Here is a 17,440-nt window from a genome sequence, read left to right as displayed (position 1 = left end):
GTTAATGCAGCTCGCCAATGCACCAGCTGTAGGCAGCTGAACGTACCGAGTACTACAAGTACCGGCATGCACGGCGGCAGCGGTGGCGTAGTGCAACTCGCGGTGAGATCGGTCTATTCGAATGCTAGACAGCACTGGCTCACAGGCACAGGTCCTACAATGCGTAGGCAGATGAAAAGTCAAATTATTCTTAACAGAGCGCTCGTGTTCCCGTGCTCGATCGTTGACGCAACGACCAGTTTGTCCGATATAAACCTTGCCACAAGTGAGTGGGATTTCGTACACGACGCCTACGGCGCATGTGACGTAGGGCCGGACGTGCTTTTTTCCGCACGTCGGTTTTTTAAGTGGTCCCGAAATGCGAGGGCATAGCCCAGCCAGTTTATGCGGCGCTGAAAAAACTATGGGTACATTGTACCTATTTGCCACATTTTTTAAATTGTGTGCCACTTTGTGCACATACGGCACCACTTCCGGCCTTTTTTCTGCATGAGCAGAGCCAGGCCTCTTCTTCCCCTTCAGTTTCTGAAGGAGGGTTTCGGACACAGCAGTCAAGTTCGAGCAGGGGAACCCAGCCGCCTGTAGGCGCTCAATCTGGCTATTAAAACTATCCTGAGCCAAGTGAACGCAGGACTTTGCCAGCACCGATTCAAGGCATTGTGAGGCAATAGCTCGAAGACGTTTCTGAATAAACTTTAGTTGCGAGTAGCGCCTGTCCTGTACATCAGTGTTCCTTCTCAGTCCTTGTCCATTTTCGCGCTAGCCAATTTTGAAGGCAAATATATAGTACAGCACAAGATGCAAAGGAAGCACTAAAAGAAAACAATACAGTTTACAAATGGGATACAGTATAGATTATGGTGATTACCAGGCGTACGCATGATTTCTTTTAAGGCTCAGTGGTCAAAAGATTCAATCATTTTTATTGCAGAAAAGAATGCGTCATTAGACGAAATTCCTACAATTGTGGAAGGAAGTCGATTCCACTGACTGATAGTTCTGGGAAAAAAAGAGTTGCTGAAGGACGATGTATTGCATTTATATTCTCTTATCTTAACTGTGTTCGTGATCTTTGCGTGCTGATGTGTAGTGAGGCCGGTTAATGTATACGTCACGGGGAATTCGAGTACGAAAATAATATATGCTGTGTAATAGCTTCAGTCGAAATGACGCTCTTCGCATGCTGCAGAGACTTCCATTTTAATATCGCCTTAGATTCCGTTGCACTAAACTAAGCACATATCTTGCCGCCATGGACTGAACTTTTTCTAACCTTTCTTTGTTTGATGCTGTTGAAGGGTCCCACACGCAGCACGCGTATTATATAATAACTCCCGGGTTTGCTGTGGAAATGCACGTGTATTTCGTCGCCAAAATCCGAAACTCCGACAAGCTTTACCTACGGTATCATCCACATGCCGACTCCATGATAAAGAGGGGCAAAAGTAAACGCCTAGGTATTTGTATTCGCACACCATTTTTACCGGTGAGTAGTTTATTGTGTATTCGAATTCACCTGGATTTTTTTTTCTGGTGAACCTCATGCACACCGTTTTCTTAAGCTTCAGTTTCATTTCCCATCGCTCACACCATGCGTGTATCGCACATAAGTCGTTTTGGATCACAGATCAGTCAGTTTCAGAGGTAATTTTGCGGTATAATATGCAGTCATCTGCAAATAGCCTAATATGATATTGTACGTTTTCATTAATCTCATTGATATAAAGTAAGAAAACAAGGGGTCCCAGTACTGATCCCTGAGGCACCCCTGACGTAACATCAGTTATTGCAGACTGTTCGCCGTTTACAAATACGCATTGTCGCCTCTCACGTAAATATTCAGCAACCCATGCAATAACATGGGGATTAATGTCAAAGCTGGACAGTTTTTGCAGTAATAAGTAGTGCGAAACAGTGTCGAACGCTTTCTGAAAGTCGAGGAAAATACAATCAACCGAAGAGTTATCGTCCAGTGCTGCTGCTAAAACATGTGTGAACTCTACTAGTTGTGTGACGCGCGATAGTTCATGTCTAAATCCGTGCTGGTTTGAGTTCAATAAAGAATTACTATCTATATGCTTAACAATGGCGGTATATAAAACGTGTTCAAGAATTTTGCAGCACACAGAAGTGAGTGAAATGGGGCGGTAGTTATTGATAACGTTGCGCGGGCCAGATTGAGCAATTTATTTATTTATTTGATTTGTATACATACAAGCACCAGGACACAGAGAAAAGAGGGAGAGAGCAAGCTGGCAACTGCCACCAGAAGGGGCACAACGCCTGCCTGCTCTTTCGGGAGGAGGGAAGAGACAGAGGAAAGCAACCGATGCCATTTTCCAATCAGTCGGGAGAGAACTGTGTTTTAAGGACTTTTCGTAAATGACTGTTCGCAATCTCGTGAAGTGTTGGCGATTTAGAAATCCTTGTGATACCAAGCATGAACTATAGTCTGCAAAGGCCAGTTAGCAGTAAAAAAGACCTCAAGTCACGCACTTCTAGAGAGGTACACGGATTCATGCAAACAGAAAAGCAGAGTGCACGGAGTTCCACTTCAACTATAATTACACAGAAATACAGGCTTTTTTTTGTAGCCGCTACAGCAAGAAGTACATTGGTTCAGTCGCACAACACCATTTATATTGTAGTATGGGCAGAACATAACCTAAGCACGTACAAATAAAGCAAGAAAAAAAAAAACATCGAGCACAGTCGAAAACACGACTGTCGCCGAAGGCCAGTACCCCATTGATTGGCGGATTGCACTTCTCACACACGTAATAGGAACGTTAGGACGGCTTCGTGCACTAATGTGGCAATGGAGGGCGTATATACCACCATTGGGCTGTAGTCAACGCGCTTTCTTGGATATGTGCAACACTTAATTGGATATGTGCCGCCGACCGCCCATCCATACTACACTGCTAACGCCGCGACGGTGAGCCCAATCTCGCAACAATGTGTTGCGAGTAGGCCAAGTAGGCTGCACCAACATAACTGGACGGAAGGAGGCTTTCTAAAGACGACATTTATGTGTACACACGCGGGGCAGCTGTACCGATTGTTATTGTATGGACGTAAGCCTAGTGGACGTGTGATACATCAACACGGGCACGCAAACCGTACTTACATCGAGTTAGATGGAGACCTGCAGTTACTTCACTAACCGTGATTGCCCCAAAGTGAGGTTGACCGCTTCAACGAAGCTAAGGAAAAGGCAGCACCCGAGACGATGGCTGAAGGCAGCGTGGCTCCGGCGGAGGCCGAAATTAACGTCTTCCTAAAGTGCGTCAGCTGGTCTGTCTCGACAACAGAGCTGCTGATACGCGCGCGAAACAGTCCGGCAAAACAAACCACGCACGTCTCAATACATAAGTGATGCTGGTAAATCGGTGATACGACAGTGATACTGAATGTATGGCCGCTTAATTCAGCGAGCGGCCGTGCTGAACGTTACAGTTACAGTGGATAGGTGTAAACGTCTAACCTTTCACACCGACCACAAGGTGACCACCCCTAACTTACGTCAAATATTCTCAGGGACAGTAGATTGCAAACAGCAAGGAGTTGTTTTAGTCTGCGCATAGGACGCGTAACCCAGTTACGCCCAGTTACGTCTGGGCGTAACGATAGCGACGGCTACAGTTACGCCTGGACGTAACCCTAGCCGCACCGTTAAATAAAAGTGATGGTTCAAGTACACTTCGCCCAAATGACTTTTCAACTGTAAGCGATCGATCCACGCAAAGCACGCACTTACCACACATACACGTCCGCCACAGTACAAGCTGTGCGTCAGACAGACATTCACAAATCACGTAATTCATGGCCTTTATCTCATGCTCGTACAGCTCGTTATCATATCTTATAGATTTGGCAATGGTCCACTGAACAAGGGGACATCGCAGGAACGAAAGCGGCAACGACTTGCTACGACTTCTACAACATACACAACGCGATCACGTCCCTACGGTCAGAGGCGGTTCTCGTTAATGCGCACAGTTCACGCTCAATATCAACACCAGTACAGTAGTGCGTAGTGCCGTGCCTCCCCTGCCAGCACCCACCACGCAAGCCACACAAACGGGTCACGCAGAGCACGCACTTACCACACATACACGTACGCCACAGTACAAGCTGTGCGTCAAACAGACACATTTCACAAATCACGTAACACACGGCCTTTATCTCATGCTCGTACAGCTCGTTATCATTGCTTATAGATTTGGCAGTGGTCCACTGAACCGGACGATATCGCAACAAAAGCGGCAACGATTCTGTACGACTTCTACAACACACACAGTTCTCGTTAATGCACACAGTTCACGCTCAATATCAACATCAGTACAGTAGTGTGCCTCCTCTGCCAACACTCACCACGCAAGCCACACAAACGGGCCTGAACGCTACTCTGCCGCCACCTACTTATACACTTCAAGCCAAGTCAAGCCGGTTTTAAGCGGCTATATGGGTGAACCGAACGCTTTGCCCACCTAACGTCTCCTGCCACCCGGTGGAAGGAGACACTGCCCCCACACAAACGCAGCGACGGTGCTGCATGTGCACCTATAACCCGATCTCGCGGCGAATAGCGGAGCTCAAGGCGGCGGTGGTGGTGGTGTGCGGCGTGACCACCCTTACTGCGCATGCGCAGACCCTCTCCACATGCCTCCTCCCCACTCCCCCTCTCCGCTCCCGCCCCCTCTATTCCCCTCTTCACTCCCGCTTTCCACTTCCCCTCTCCCGTCCTCCTATATCTCCCCCTCTCCACTCACCCTCTCAAACGCGGGCTCGACATGCCGAAACGCTGCTTCGCATAGCCTCATTGTCGCGTTTAGCGGGAGATGGTTTGCCCTAAAGCCCCTTGATCTAGGAAAGTAACGACACTCTCCTCCACGCGCGCGTTTCCTCCTCGATTCTCCTCGCCCGCCGCCAGCGCGCTCTGCGCACAGCACCATTTTTCGCCGGCGCTCCCGCGGGCGCGCCGTAGATGCGCCGTAGAAATCAATGGAGGCGCGTGATGTCGGGCCGCATTCGCGCCCCGGTGCTGCAGAAAACTTTGAAGAATGGTGATAACATGATCGAGAACACTGAAATGAACGTTTATTAAAATATTAGTTTCTTTCGAAAGCCGTGTAAATGGGGCATGCTAATTTAAAAGGAGCTTTATGCAGCGTTCCATGATGCAGACGTTTTTTCTGCCACATGATAACATGCTTTACATTTACATCTGATATAGTTTAGCTTGCGTCATGTACACCTGTGTCTGGATTATTTGTCCCTTTCCTGTGCGCGCATGTGCAACTCAGGTACTTACAGCGTCGCATCTTGAAATGACTTCGTGGATAATACCTTGTCCATCCATGTGTTATCTGACGTGAAAATAGACTTGCGCGGTGGTCTCCAAACTGAACAAGACGCTTTCGCAGTGTCAGTACGATCAAGCGGCGCCAACAGCAACTCATCTACCGCAATACCAGAAGCGCCGGAGCTTTAGCTTCGCTTCCCTAGGTTATAGCAATCCGGGCTGAGTTTCCTGATGGCGCAACATGGACTAACGAAAAGCTTAACAGCTCCGCAGTACGAAGAAAAAAAAACATGGCTGATTCCTCTACCAGAGGAACTTTCTTCACAGACGTAGTTGAGCGTTTGTTCTGCATTCTTTCGCACCAAGGGCGAAGGAATGACTGTTATGGCAACACATTGTAATGTCACGCGAAGAACGGCAAGCAGCTCGAAACTTGCAACGCGCTGCTCAAGCAGAAAGGACGCACGGAGCGAGCATACGCGGGATGAGCGCGAACTAATTGTCAAAGTTGTAACTTATTTTTGTGTGAGCAGCGCGCTCCTTTCGCAAAAGCGGCCGCTGCAATGAGCAAACTGACCTTCCTGCTCTCAACACAAACTTGCGGTGAGAGCACAAGACGTAGAAACCACCGCCATCCAGAGATAAGCGCGTGCGCACGAGCGACCACGCCCCGTAGAGGCGCGCGCCCATCGCAAAGCGTGGGACGACGATCTTTAAAGCGCGTCCTTCCAGCCATTAGCGCCATCTCGCTAATGATAACGAAAACACGCTGATGTACCACCGATCTCTGATTACCGCCACCGGCAAATGGTGTATATAAATAGCTCGCCGTTAGTATAGCGAAAAACGTACCGTCTGTGGCCGAATCGTTTCGCGCCGCGCTCTGCGGAGCGAGGGGTCGTAAGGTCGACTCAAGGTGACGGAACTTTTTCTTCTACCTTTTTCTTTGCCATCTGTTAGTCTTTATATTTTACAACGTCATATCCGTGACCTAAATACTTCAGTGGAGACGTGGTGGACCCAGGCATACAACAACAAGAACAAAAAAAAGGTCACAGGCGATTACGATATTCTGTTGCGCAAAACTTGAGCACGGCTTTTGAAGCGTTTCGGTAGGATTCGCGAAATGCGAACTACAGTGTTTTTTCGGCTGCGCCAACCGCTATATTCGTGGAAAGCTTTGCTTGGCAATAGAGGGAAGGGGTGGAGTACCAGCGATTGTCATCATCTTCCTACTCAGCTTGCGCTATGCCTATTGCGGAACGAATGCCTTTCCCAATTACCCCCAACCCGTCCTGTCCTATGCGAGCTGATTCCATTTTACACCCGCAAATTTCTTAATTTATTCACTCCACCTGACATGTTTATCACTCCACCTGACCGGCCGCGCTTCCCATCTCTTGGTAACAAGTTCAATGTTTGAACTGCCCAACGCTTCCTTTCTAAAACTATGCCTGCCAAAAAAGCCCCACAAGTTCTATCACACCCTTTGCTGTCTCTCTTTCCCATTTGCCAGTTATTGCCGCTCGTGGCGCGCCGGCTGATACTAGCGTGACACGTCCCGTCCCATGTACAGTGGTGCACTGGCTCAAGCACTCATTTGCGCAAAATAAGCGAGGAAATCTTAGTTTGCTGGTATTGATGTGCGCTGGAAGATGTTAAGTGTGATTTCCCCCGGTTTTGAGCCAGGACAGTGCTCATCATGAGGCGCTGTTGCGTGCAATTGAGGGCGAGAAACAAGGATATTCGAGTACCATTCCCCAAGTTCCGCCAACAATGGCTAAAGGTCGTCACCTCGAGAAAGAAATGCGAGCCGAACATAGCACCGAATTACTTCGTCCTTTGCAGTAAGCACTTCCTTGCTTGAGAGATAATACCGAAATTCGACAACGAGGGAGCGCGTTCCCAGAGTACTGCTCGCATATGAAGCGCAAACTTACCAAAGCCAGTTGTGATTTACATATGAAAAAGTGCGCCATTCACCTTGAGTACAACTAGAAGAAGGACTTTAAAGAACCAGGGGCTTTTCCTCAATCGGGGAAATGGAGCAATCGAAGCTACGCATGGGCATGCTTGACGTATTACTTTTTTAACACGAAAGTGTTTTATGCCGGGGTCCACCAAGACTGTCATGACGTATTTCCGTCACGGAAATACGCCAGCAGAACGCACCGCAGATAGCAAAGAAAAAAACTAGAAGGAAAAACTTCCGTAAAACGGGTCGAACCCACGCCCTCTCGGTCCGCGATGACAGGTGACGGACACTCTAACCACTGTGCCATGGTCAAAGATGCCGGAGGCTTCTTGAACGCCCCTTTTTTCTCTCACATTGCGCCAACAGTGCTATGGTTCGCGGGGTCGTGTCGCCGTCTGGGTGCGGTAGAGTGAGGTAATGCGTCGCCTTTCTAACCCGGTCATGGTGTGATCTTTCTGTTAACTCGTTAACATTCAGCGGGATGGCTACATTAGCCCAAGCTCAGTAAAGAAGCTCAGCATCCAATAACCGACGATCTCCTGGCCGTCACACCGCTTTCTGTGATGACGCTCTCCTCGTGCGAATGGAACAGCCTGAGCAACACTAGCAACAGCGTGTTGTCGGAGCCAGTCTTGGAGGCCAGGAGTAATGCATCATACCACTAACGAGCACCGACTGCGAGCGTTTCGGTAGTCCCAGCGCAGCAGAAGCTTTCGCTGCAATATTGTAGAAAACTCTATGGTCGGTAAAATGTAGAGTCCACGGTGATTCGATTCGGTGACGACGCAGTTACGCGACTGGCCTCTAGCGTCAGCGTGCGACGCCTCCTCGCCAGCGCAGGGCCACTTCCAAATGGACTAACGTTGTTTCTCCGCCGCCTACTGCTTCGAGTGTACTGGCACCGACTACTATAGACGATTTTCCGCAGCTGGTTTGTTCAATGAAAACTAGATGGCGCCACCGCACTGTGGCCGTCCCCCTACCGTGGCCGTCTTCATGGTCATCCCCCTCTGATCCCCCTGCCGTGGCCTTTCGCAGCGCTCCTCAATATGTCTCCATCCGCGTCGCGTCGTCTGCTCGGCGTTCCCATAGCGTCTGCGCGCACGCGAGTAAAAGCGAGCAGACGGCAGCGCCGGAAAAGTAAACATGGCGGCACCTGTGGATGCAGTTTCCTTCCGCCTCGAATTTATCACGTCGTCGTCCTGCGCTGTGTGGCCCGTAAGTTCAAAACCTACGCATTTATTTGCTTTATATTCGCGTCCTGAAGCTTCGAGAGCAATGTTCTCGTCGGTATTTTGCAGTGTTTCCAAGATTCATTCTCATATTATCGGAGGCAAGGCTTAGCAGGCATGGCTAAATAAACGCAGCTGATCGCAATAATAAAGACGAAGCATACCTGACGCTTTTTCCTCCAGCGTGAGCTGACTCAAAGCGATGGCCGATTTTGCCATTCATTTATTGCTGGGAGGACAACGGGCAAGTAGCAAGCGCCAGTTCGGATCGAAGCGGGCTGTCGCGTCTGCATGGGTGCTGCCATGTTGGCTTGTAACCCCAGCTACTGGCGGTTGCTAATACAACAATTAAAGGCATACACCATAAATACGAAGTAGATTAAACATATCGCTTATCGTTGTGGCGTGGTACGTACCAAACAAACGCAAATGTCTCTACGTTTTCAAATTTGAGGCGATTACATGTAGAACTATGTTTTGCTGCGCAAGCATGCGACTTGCTTACACCCTGCAGCAACCAGCTTGTGTAGTACGGCCACGGCCGCTTCGCTAGCCCAATGCGCTGGCTGGGGCAAATGGCTGGGGGAAGGCCAGTTACGATCACGTGATCAAACATGGCAGCGCCCGTGCGCCGCTGCGGAAAATCGTCTATAGCAAGCGCACACCTTCCCGTTTCTCTCCTCAAATGGCGATGCCTTGAAAGAGTGCTACGTGCATGTGTGTGTGTGTGTGTGTGTGTAAATAAAGAATAAAGTATCAATAAAATTTAACTTATTCATTTCGTCACTTTGTGGGACCATCAACCTTTGTTCTTATAAATCGGGCACGCGTTCGATAGCGTCCGATCGTTTCTTACTTTTCAGTGTAACAGTAAATGGCTTACAGATCAATCATCAAAGACTTTAAAGCGGAATACATTTCTTAACCAAGCGCCAATCCCGACGCAAAAGGCAAAATAAAAGCTGGTACGCATGTGAAACGCGCAGCGAACGCTTTATCTTCTCATGGGAGACGTTAGTGGCAATGGCTTCACAGTCGCCCGCGCGTTCGCTCACTCGGTCAAGACGCGTGACGTCATGGCAGCAGTGAGCAAGCCTGAATTATCTGTCCAGGTGGCATTGGCTCGACATGCCGAAATTCTCTCCTGCGCAACGCCGCGATGAGCGCCAGCGCATGCGCGTTCCCTCCCCCTCTCTCTCCTATTCTTTTGCTCCTCTCTCGCGCGCCTGTCGACCGCGTTCCCCGCTCGCCCTGTGAGAATTAACGGTCAGGCTAGAGGGAAGACACGACGCGCGTAGCGTTCCTCTTCGCGTTCCACGACGCGAGGTCGGTAGCATGCCCGAGGTGGGTAGCATGCCCAGCGAACGCCAACGGAACGCGATCGTGCAAGTGCTCCGGCTTCGCATCGCCTCATGGTCCCCTTTAGCGGGAGATGGTGTAATTTTTTCCTTCTTTCGAACAACTAAGTATATAAATCAGGACATATATCTAAAGCTCCGAACCGTCGCTCCAGAAGAACTAACAATGAGAAATGCATACGCCCATTCTTGTCACGTTGTCACACGTCTAAGAAGAACGGAAACTTTATTGTCAAATCAATGAGATTTGAGTCCGGCGTCGTTTTAGTGGGCCTGGGCACCCACCGTGGACGCGGTTCCGAGACCTTGTCCTCGAAGCGGCTTCCTCGGCACGCTGGACGGCCCAGAGCTGTGCTGTGAGGTTCGAGCTGAGCAGTGCGGTCTTCCAGCGCGAGCGGAGGCTGGCGGTGGAAGAGACGGATGAATCGGCACTGTTCGATTTGTCTATTAAGCCCTGACACTCCCACAACATGTGGCTAAGCGTGGCAACCTCGCTACACGAGCTGTATCTGTTTGTAGTGTAAATATCTGGATACATGGCGTTAAGTATTCTTTTTTCGCGCAGTTATAGATCTTGTGGAATGATCTGCCGAATGACGTCGTCAGTGCTCAATCACTTGATTCAGTTTCATTGCTGCTGGAATCTCATTTAGAGGCGTTGCAATAGGTTCACTGGTATCGGTGCACAAATAAAAGGAAAACCAATGTATCCGCATGTACTTGCACATTATTACACGTGTTCAACAGTTTTCACCTGTGTGTACCTCATGTCATCTTGTTCCTAGGGCATAACCTTGTTGTTGCTACATGATTATTTGTCTTGAGCATGTATGCTAGTTTTTTTTTCTTTTTTTACACCCCTGAAATACTTATATGCATGGTTCATCTATTGCTTTTTCTTTCTTTGCTGTTGTCGCGGTTATGGTTACGTTGTACTGTGGATTTTCCCTTTTTGTTTTCCTAATATGAAGTCCACTTTATTTTGTATGTCCTCTCCTGTATAGGCCTGAGAAGTCCCACAGTATTGAATAAATAATAAATAAATAATAAATAAATATGCTGTGTCCAGGTGTATGTTAACTACTACAGCTATCACAAAGGTTTAATGATGTTCATGGACGTTAGTCCTCAGGATGCAGATGTACCACCAGGCGTCAGCGTGTGTGCGTCCACATCAAGCGGTACTATAGCTGCCAATCAACAAGAGACATTGTGGAAGCTCTCGTATATAAATGTATAATGAACAGTCAACTACTTCTGCGAGGACACTTCTCACTTCCGTCTTATTACCATCTTTCTTTCTTTCTTTCTTTCTCTCTCTTTCTTTCTTTCTTTCTTTCTTTCTTTTCTTCTTTCTTTCTTCTTCTTTCTTTCTTTCTTTCTTTCTTTCTTTCTTTCCTTCTTTGTTTCTTTGGGTAGCGGCCGTCCTCGGAACGCTGTTTTTGAGCTGAATTGGCATGGCGTTTTTTATGCTCTTTTCAGCGTTCGTCAGCCTGTAAAACAGTCCAACGAAAGCCCCATCACGCGATCATGAAATGCGGGTTAGAAATTCAATTTTCTCTAAGTCGAAATTTTCCTGAATTGTGCAATTCGTGATATCGACCTGACGCGTTGTGCAGCAGATCGCTTTTAGTCCGCCAACACGTAATATTTCAATGAAGCACCCATATCAAGTTGTACTGCTTTCCAATTGTTTTTGCATCGTCGGTAGAACGCATGCGTATGCTGCAGTTCAGGTTCACAGTGAGTAGTCGTGGGTTCGCGGCCTAGTGTTTCGAGGTACTCTACTTTCAAAACGAGTGTTCTCGGGTTCAAACCCCACCCCGGAAGAAATGTTACCAAGTGTTGTTTGTTATTTTCTTTGGTGGCGGCGCCGGCTATGGGTGAGGAGGATTTTCCGAACATCGCCAGCTACACTTGATACAGCTTCGCTTGAAGAGCGAAGTAGGAGCTGCTGCCAGCTTCGAAGAAGACCCCTACTGCCCTTGCGTGACGTGAGGAGTTCGACCAGCTTTCGCGCCAACAGGCCAACATGTAGAACGCAGCTCTAGATTCAGGGCGTTACTATGCGCTGTAGCTGAGTCGGGGCTTACCGAACCGTGAAGTGGCGGAACAACGACGTTTCCAGCCAAACGGCCGGTGTCTTTCTCAAAGGTCCTCAAATGGTTTGTCGGCATAGTGCTGTTTTTTCAACAGAAAGTCAAATTCCAAACCACTTGATCACCATTGCGGAACCTTTGTTCGTGTTCTTGGGGACGTCCCTATTTGATGTGTACGAATAAGAGCCAGGGCACACCTCTTGTGTCTCGTTTTTCAAAGATCATCAAGCCACTGGTGAATAACCATGCTTTAATATTACGCACAAGAATTCAGTTGCCATATGTAATGGAAGACACCATGCATTGTCACGAAAGCTGCAAAAAGTTGTAGTCTGCCAAAGGCACCTGTTGCAATTCTTGACATCTTGAGATAAGTACTCAGGTGATAGGAGACACTTAGATTGCTAAATGTACCATATAAATGCCGTTGGCTTGTAACAAAATTTGGTCGTGGCAACCATAGGCGTGTGCAGGTTTGGTCGAGTTGGGAAAGAAAACGAGCTTTGAAATAGTACAAAAACCGAAGCGATGACGTGCTTGCCACGACGGCCTGCTTCCAGTCCCTTCGGCAAAAAATTAGCAATTCGTTCGAGGCTGGGTCATAGCAGAGCTGCTGCTGGCCGCTTGGCCTTGGGAATTCATCACGGCAGACTCCATTGGTGCGTGCACCTGTGGGCCGGAATGCCTTGGGATGGAGCTACGGAACCCCGCATTTTCATGGAGGAGGTGTGGTCGAGTGAGCCAAGCATTTGGCCATGGACTGGTTATGAGGACCCCGACAGGGATGTCGCCTTTATTGAACGGGTGCTGTTAACTGTGGGATGGCAACCGCTGGAGACGTTCGCATCGAGCCAGGGCATGCCTTTACCTGAACGCAGCCATTAGCGTTTGTAGGTGTTCGAGACAGCGGCCGCCATCTCCTCCTCCGAAGTAATTAACGACTCCTCCACCCTCCGGACTCAATCTCCTCACCTGACGTTCACCGAATCGACTCTTCAAAGCGTGAGACTGGTACATCTGCGTTGTGTGGTGCACTTGTGAACCCCATGAGAGATCTCGACCATGGCTCCGCATCCACGAGTATATCGAGTGGTCCATTTCCTTTCTGTGGGCGGAGCGCTGAGGACGGCAAGACACCGGATTGGCTGGAGCTGCTGTCACCGCCTCGCGGAGGTCTCAGCGTTGGCAGATGCGGGGCTATTTAACGGATACTTTTGTACAAAATGTTCTCTTTATCTCTTTAACTCTGTAAATAAACCTACGTTTCTTTGAAAGAAGCTTTCTCCTCACCGGGAAAACTGGACTATGTGGACGACGGCGGGAGCCAGCTAAGTAACGAGACCCGCTGAACCCTACTCCTTACAGCGCCTAGGTCGTCCTGTCTTGGCTTTTCTCTCTCAGGCTTTTACTCTCATCTGTCGTTTTTCAACCACTTGCTATACTATACTACGCATTGCTATGCTTGCTCCTTTTACCTTTTTTGAGTGTGCATCTTACATCCCTTCCTCTCTAGCCTGTAGGCGAACCTCGACCACACAGCTCTGCTGCAAAAACTCCTATAGCGCCACAGAAATCTCACCACACTGGTCCACTAAAGACTAATCAGGGAGCACACAGGCGGCGAACGTTGTCGCTTTTCTCGTTAACCTTGGGCGGTGATTGCGATGTTTCATGGTGATGATCAAATTCTATCCACGACACAAGGCAAACCTCGATCACAACAGCTCTGCTATTAAATGGGACGAATCAATGGCCGCCATTATTGACATACCCTTAAACGTCACAGACCCTACTGAGTAGAGGCAGAGCCCACCTTACATGCTTCGCCTCGTGCTTGCGCCGATGCGGGTAAAAATCTCGCAGCGGCTATGCCCCGGGATCATATCACTTGTATCGCATGGAATATGCGCGATATAAGCACTTCAGCAGTGCCACGTAGCATACTAAACGAACTAATAAAATATGGTCCATTATGCCACTTGACAATCAGTGCGAGAATCGAACCTCGGACAGGGTGCGTTTCAGAAGCCTTCTCAGTTTAATGCCTGGGCCTTCTCAATGGTGGCGTAGTGGCAGCTACAAGCGCTGCGCCACGAGCGGCACGTCAACCGATGTGTCCGTGGCGGCCCCACTGTGGGGCGCAGGAATTGACAGGCATAGTTTTATAGAAGCTTTGAACTGCGCATCTGTATTCTGCCCTCATGACATGACTAGCCAGGTCCCTTCTAACACGGAAGTGTTTAATGCCTGGGCTCGCCAAGACTTCATTAACGTCATTTCCGTACGGAAGTTCCGTCGGTGAAATTCACACGAACAGATGACAACAAAAAACACACAAGAAAAATTTTGTCAAGTTAAATGTCCTCTTTAAATGTTTCTGCGTTAACTGCTTCGAGTGCGACAGCACCGACTAATAAAACTGCTGTCACAAGCGGCACAGAAAGGCAATGACGTCGACGGGCGAATGTCGTGCAGTGAGTGCTTTGGTGCAGACAGAGACATGCCAGTGGGAAGCGAAACGCTTTCCCGCGTTCAAGCTAGGAACTCTGCCTCTCGCGCTCCTGAAGCGCTGGTGGGCATATCCTCGAGCACAGACGTAAGTAAGTTACCCTATTACGGAGGAGCGCACACATAGGCGCTTCGGTCGTCAATGACGACACTTGGAATCAGCCCGTATTGAGTACCGGTGTTCATTATGTGCTCGTTCATGTCATCTTTGCGCGGCATTCACCGTAAGCTGTGTCCAAGTGTATGTTGACATCAGGTACGACAAAGTTAAATCATGATCAGGGACGTTAGTCGACGGGATGGAGATGCGCCACTAGGCTTCAAGTGGGTGCATTCACGTCAAGCAATTGCTATAGCTGCCAAACGCCATTAGACAGAGGTATCTGATAGTTTGCTGCGGGCTTACAACGAAAGGATTTATTTGCTTCTGAGAACAACTCGAGAGTTAGCGCTCGTATTCATCCCTTCTCATGTCCCGTGTCAAATTCTTGAGCTACGTGAATACGCATGTTTGATTGTTTGCGCTAGATTTCCTTGTAATAATGAAACCCAATTGCCCAAAAAGCAGTGCTTTGAGCATAAACATTTTCAGAAGATGCTAAAGCAGGGGTGGGCAACAAGCGGCCCGCTGGACAGTATTATGTGGCCCGCGGAACAACGTAAAAGCATCTCCCCTTGTCACTTCCTATATGAAGGCCGAATGACAGTTTTGGCTCTAATGGGTTTCGTGCTTGTGACATATGTTTTTAACTTGCAACCTCGTGACATACGTGGTTGAAGGTAAACATGACTTGGAGTTTTCACATCCCTCCATGCAAGCAATGCGGCCCTCCGCCTCAAAAGGTTACCGACCCCTCATGCAAAAGAGTTGAGAATATACTTACAGAGTGTCGTCCAGTGTCGCTCTAACAACAACCCAAGGAACAATGAAGAGGACTGGAAAGACTGAGGTATGAAAGTAGATGATACAAGAAAAGTGATTGCATAAGGTAGCAGCAAATATAGCTTGAAGAAAAGCACGCACCCATCCGAGGGCTACGTAACGCAGTATGCTGGAGCTGTCCGTGAAGAAGGCGAGAAACACAAGGCTGTGCAGGTAGAGGCCTCCATGAGAATCCAGCAGTAGTTGGCCATGAGCACGTAATGCCAGAAGCTGGTGAACACCTTGCAGTCCACGTTCTGCACGCAAGCATGGGGTATCAGCGCTAGACAAGTGGTCGCATCGAAAGCTTCGCGTTACACAGTCGACATATCAAAGGGGCCCAGCAACATGGTCAGAAAATGCTGCCGAGTCAAGGCCCCCGCGAATATGGGAGCCACAAAAATGCACCGACAATTACGATACTGCCTAATGCGAATTTTGAGCGCAGCTTGTGTGGGGGTGTAAGGCCAACTGTGCCTGAAGATTTGGATTTCCTCAGGGTATCAACTGCGCCATAAATCATAATCTTTGTGAAGTAGGACAGCACACACTACGCCATTATTCGTCTTTCTGCGAATAAGCGATGCAGCCGCTGCACATCTGTAAGGTTATTATGTCCACTTTGCTGATGCTGCATGTGGCGATTGATTAAAATAACTCTAATGAGGTCCTGCGGGACGCGCCCTAGCGCGCTGTGGGCGATGACGAAGTATGACTGAGCACTTTGCAGTGGTGCGTGATAACTAGAGGCCAGGTTTTTAGGTACTAGAAAAACGCATTTTACGTGCCAAAAACAGGCAGACAACCCTCCACCTTCGTAAATGTAGTGTGAGTGGAGAAACAGGACGGAAAGGGTAGAAAAAATGTTCCATTTGAGAAGACTAGGCAGAATACAAAGGACGGTCACATTGCACGAAATCGAATACCGTGGATCTCCGCTCTCTCTCCCCGGGAAACGTTCGCCGGCTCCCAGGGTGCTTGACCTTGTTTAGGATATGGCATTATCTGGAGCTGGAGCTCACAGTAGGCACAAAAGTTTTTACATAAATGCAAAGAACTTCAAAACGAAGGACGGCGCGGCCTGCATCTACGACAGGAGAGCAAAAAAAAATGTTATGTTTACGATGCCACAAAGACGCCAACAGGTGAAAATAGCCGTGAAACTGTCCCTTGACCCACATGGTTCGCCACAAATGGTCTCTCCTTTTTAAGCGAGAAAGTTTATGTGCCTCACTAAACACGAAATTTCACCGTCGGCGTCCCGCGTCATCGGCGGCGTCTTGCGTCCTGCGGCATCGGGGACGAGTGGTGCAAAAAAATCATCACGTGATGACGTCACTATGTGACGCCATCAAGACATCACAGATCGTAAAATTTTGTGACGTCATCATGCCATCAGAAATTCTGGCGTGACGTCATGTACGTAACGCCACATAATGCCGTTGTAGCGGCTCCTTTGGACGGCAAACAAAAACGGAGAGCGTGCGATCTCAAGAGAATAAATATGACGGCGCTTGGCAGTGCACCGTGAAAGCAAACGGCAACAACTTGATCAGGGCTAGTTGGTTCATAATTAGAACACAGAAAGTAACAGCGCGAGTGGAGCAGGGACGACAAAGGAACGAAGATCACGGGACAGCGCTGACTGCCAACTGAATGTTTATTTAAAGAAAAACCAGCCTTTTTACATTCTCAGAAGGACATGCGGACAACAAACACTCGCTAATAACATTCACAATCTTACTTTTAACAAGTTTATTTCTCTCTCGAGAGTAGAAGAGACGGTGAACTGATACAATTGTCACCCTTTGTTATGGATCCAAAGGCCCTCTAAAATTTTATCTTCCTTCGAAATTTCCTCTTTCCTATAAATTTCGTTTTTTCCAAACATAAGAACACATGCGCACTTTTTCAATGGTCAAAGCTAAATGGCTGCATATCCATTTTGTTCACGGAATTGCAGTGCTGACGCGCACTTTACAGTTGAAACATGTCCAGTCTGACCTATATAACCTTTCCGCAGCTCGCATGGAATCAA

The 17,440-nt window shown here is 48.5% G+C and overlaps 1 protein-coding gene across 3 annotated transcripts in view; it reads right to left on the bottom strand.

Moving 5' to 3' along the window:
- The window catches only part of LOC119388319 (vasoactive intestinal polypeptide receptor), a 374,164-nt gene extending 358,724 nt beyond the window's left edge, over positions 1-15,440 (bottom strand). For all 3 annotated transcript variants that reach the window (XM_037656025.2, XM_037656026.2, XM_037656023.2), the window contains exon 1: positions 15,365-15,440. The gene's annotated coding sequence lies outside the window, so the exon portion shown is untranslated. The remainder of the gene's footprint in view (positions 1-15,364) is intronic.
- Positions 15,441-17,440: the final 2,000 nt, after the last annotated feature.

The sequence above is a fragment of the Rhipicephalus sanguineus genome, chromosome 3 (assembly GCF_013339695.2).
Source record: "Rhipicephalus sanguineus isolate Rsan-2018 chromosome 3, BIME_Rsan_1.4, whole genome shotgun sequence".
Classification (NCBI taxonomy): Eukaryota; Metazoa; Arthropoda; class Arachnida; order Ixodida; family Ixodidae; genus Rhipicephalus; species Rhipicephalus sanguineus.
The sequence above is the reverse complement of the archived record's forward strand: the minus strand, read 5'-3'. Positions and strand labels throughout refer to the sequence as shown.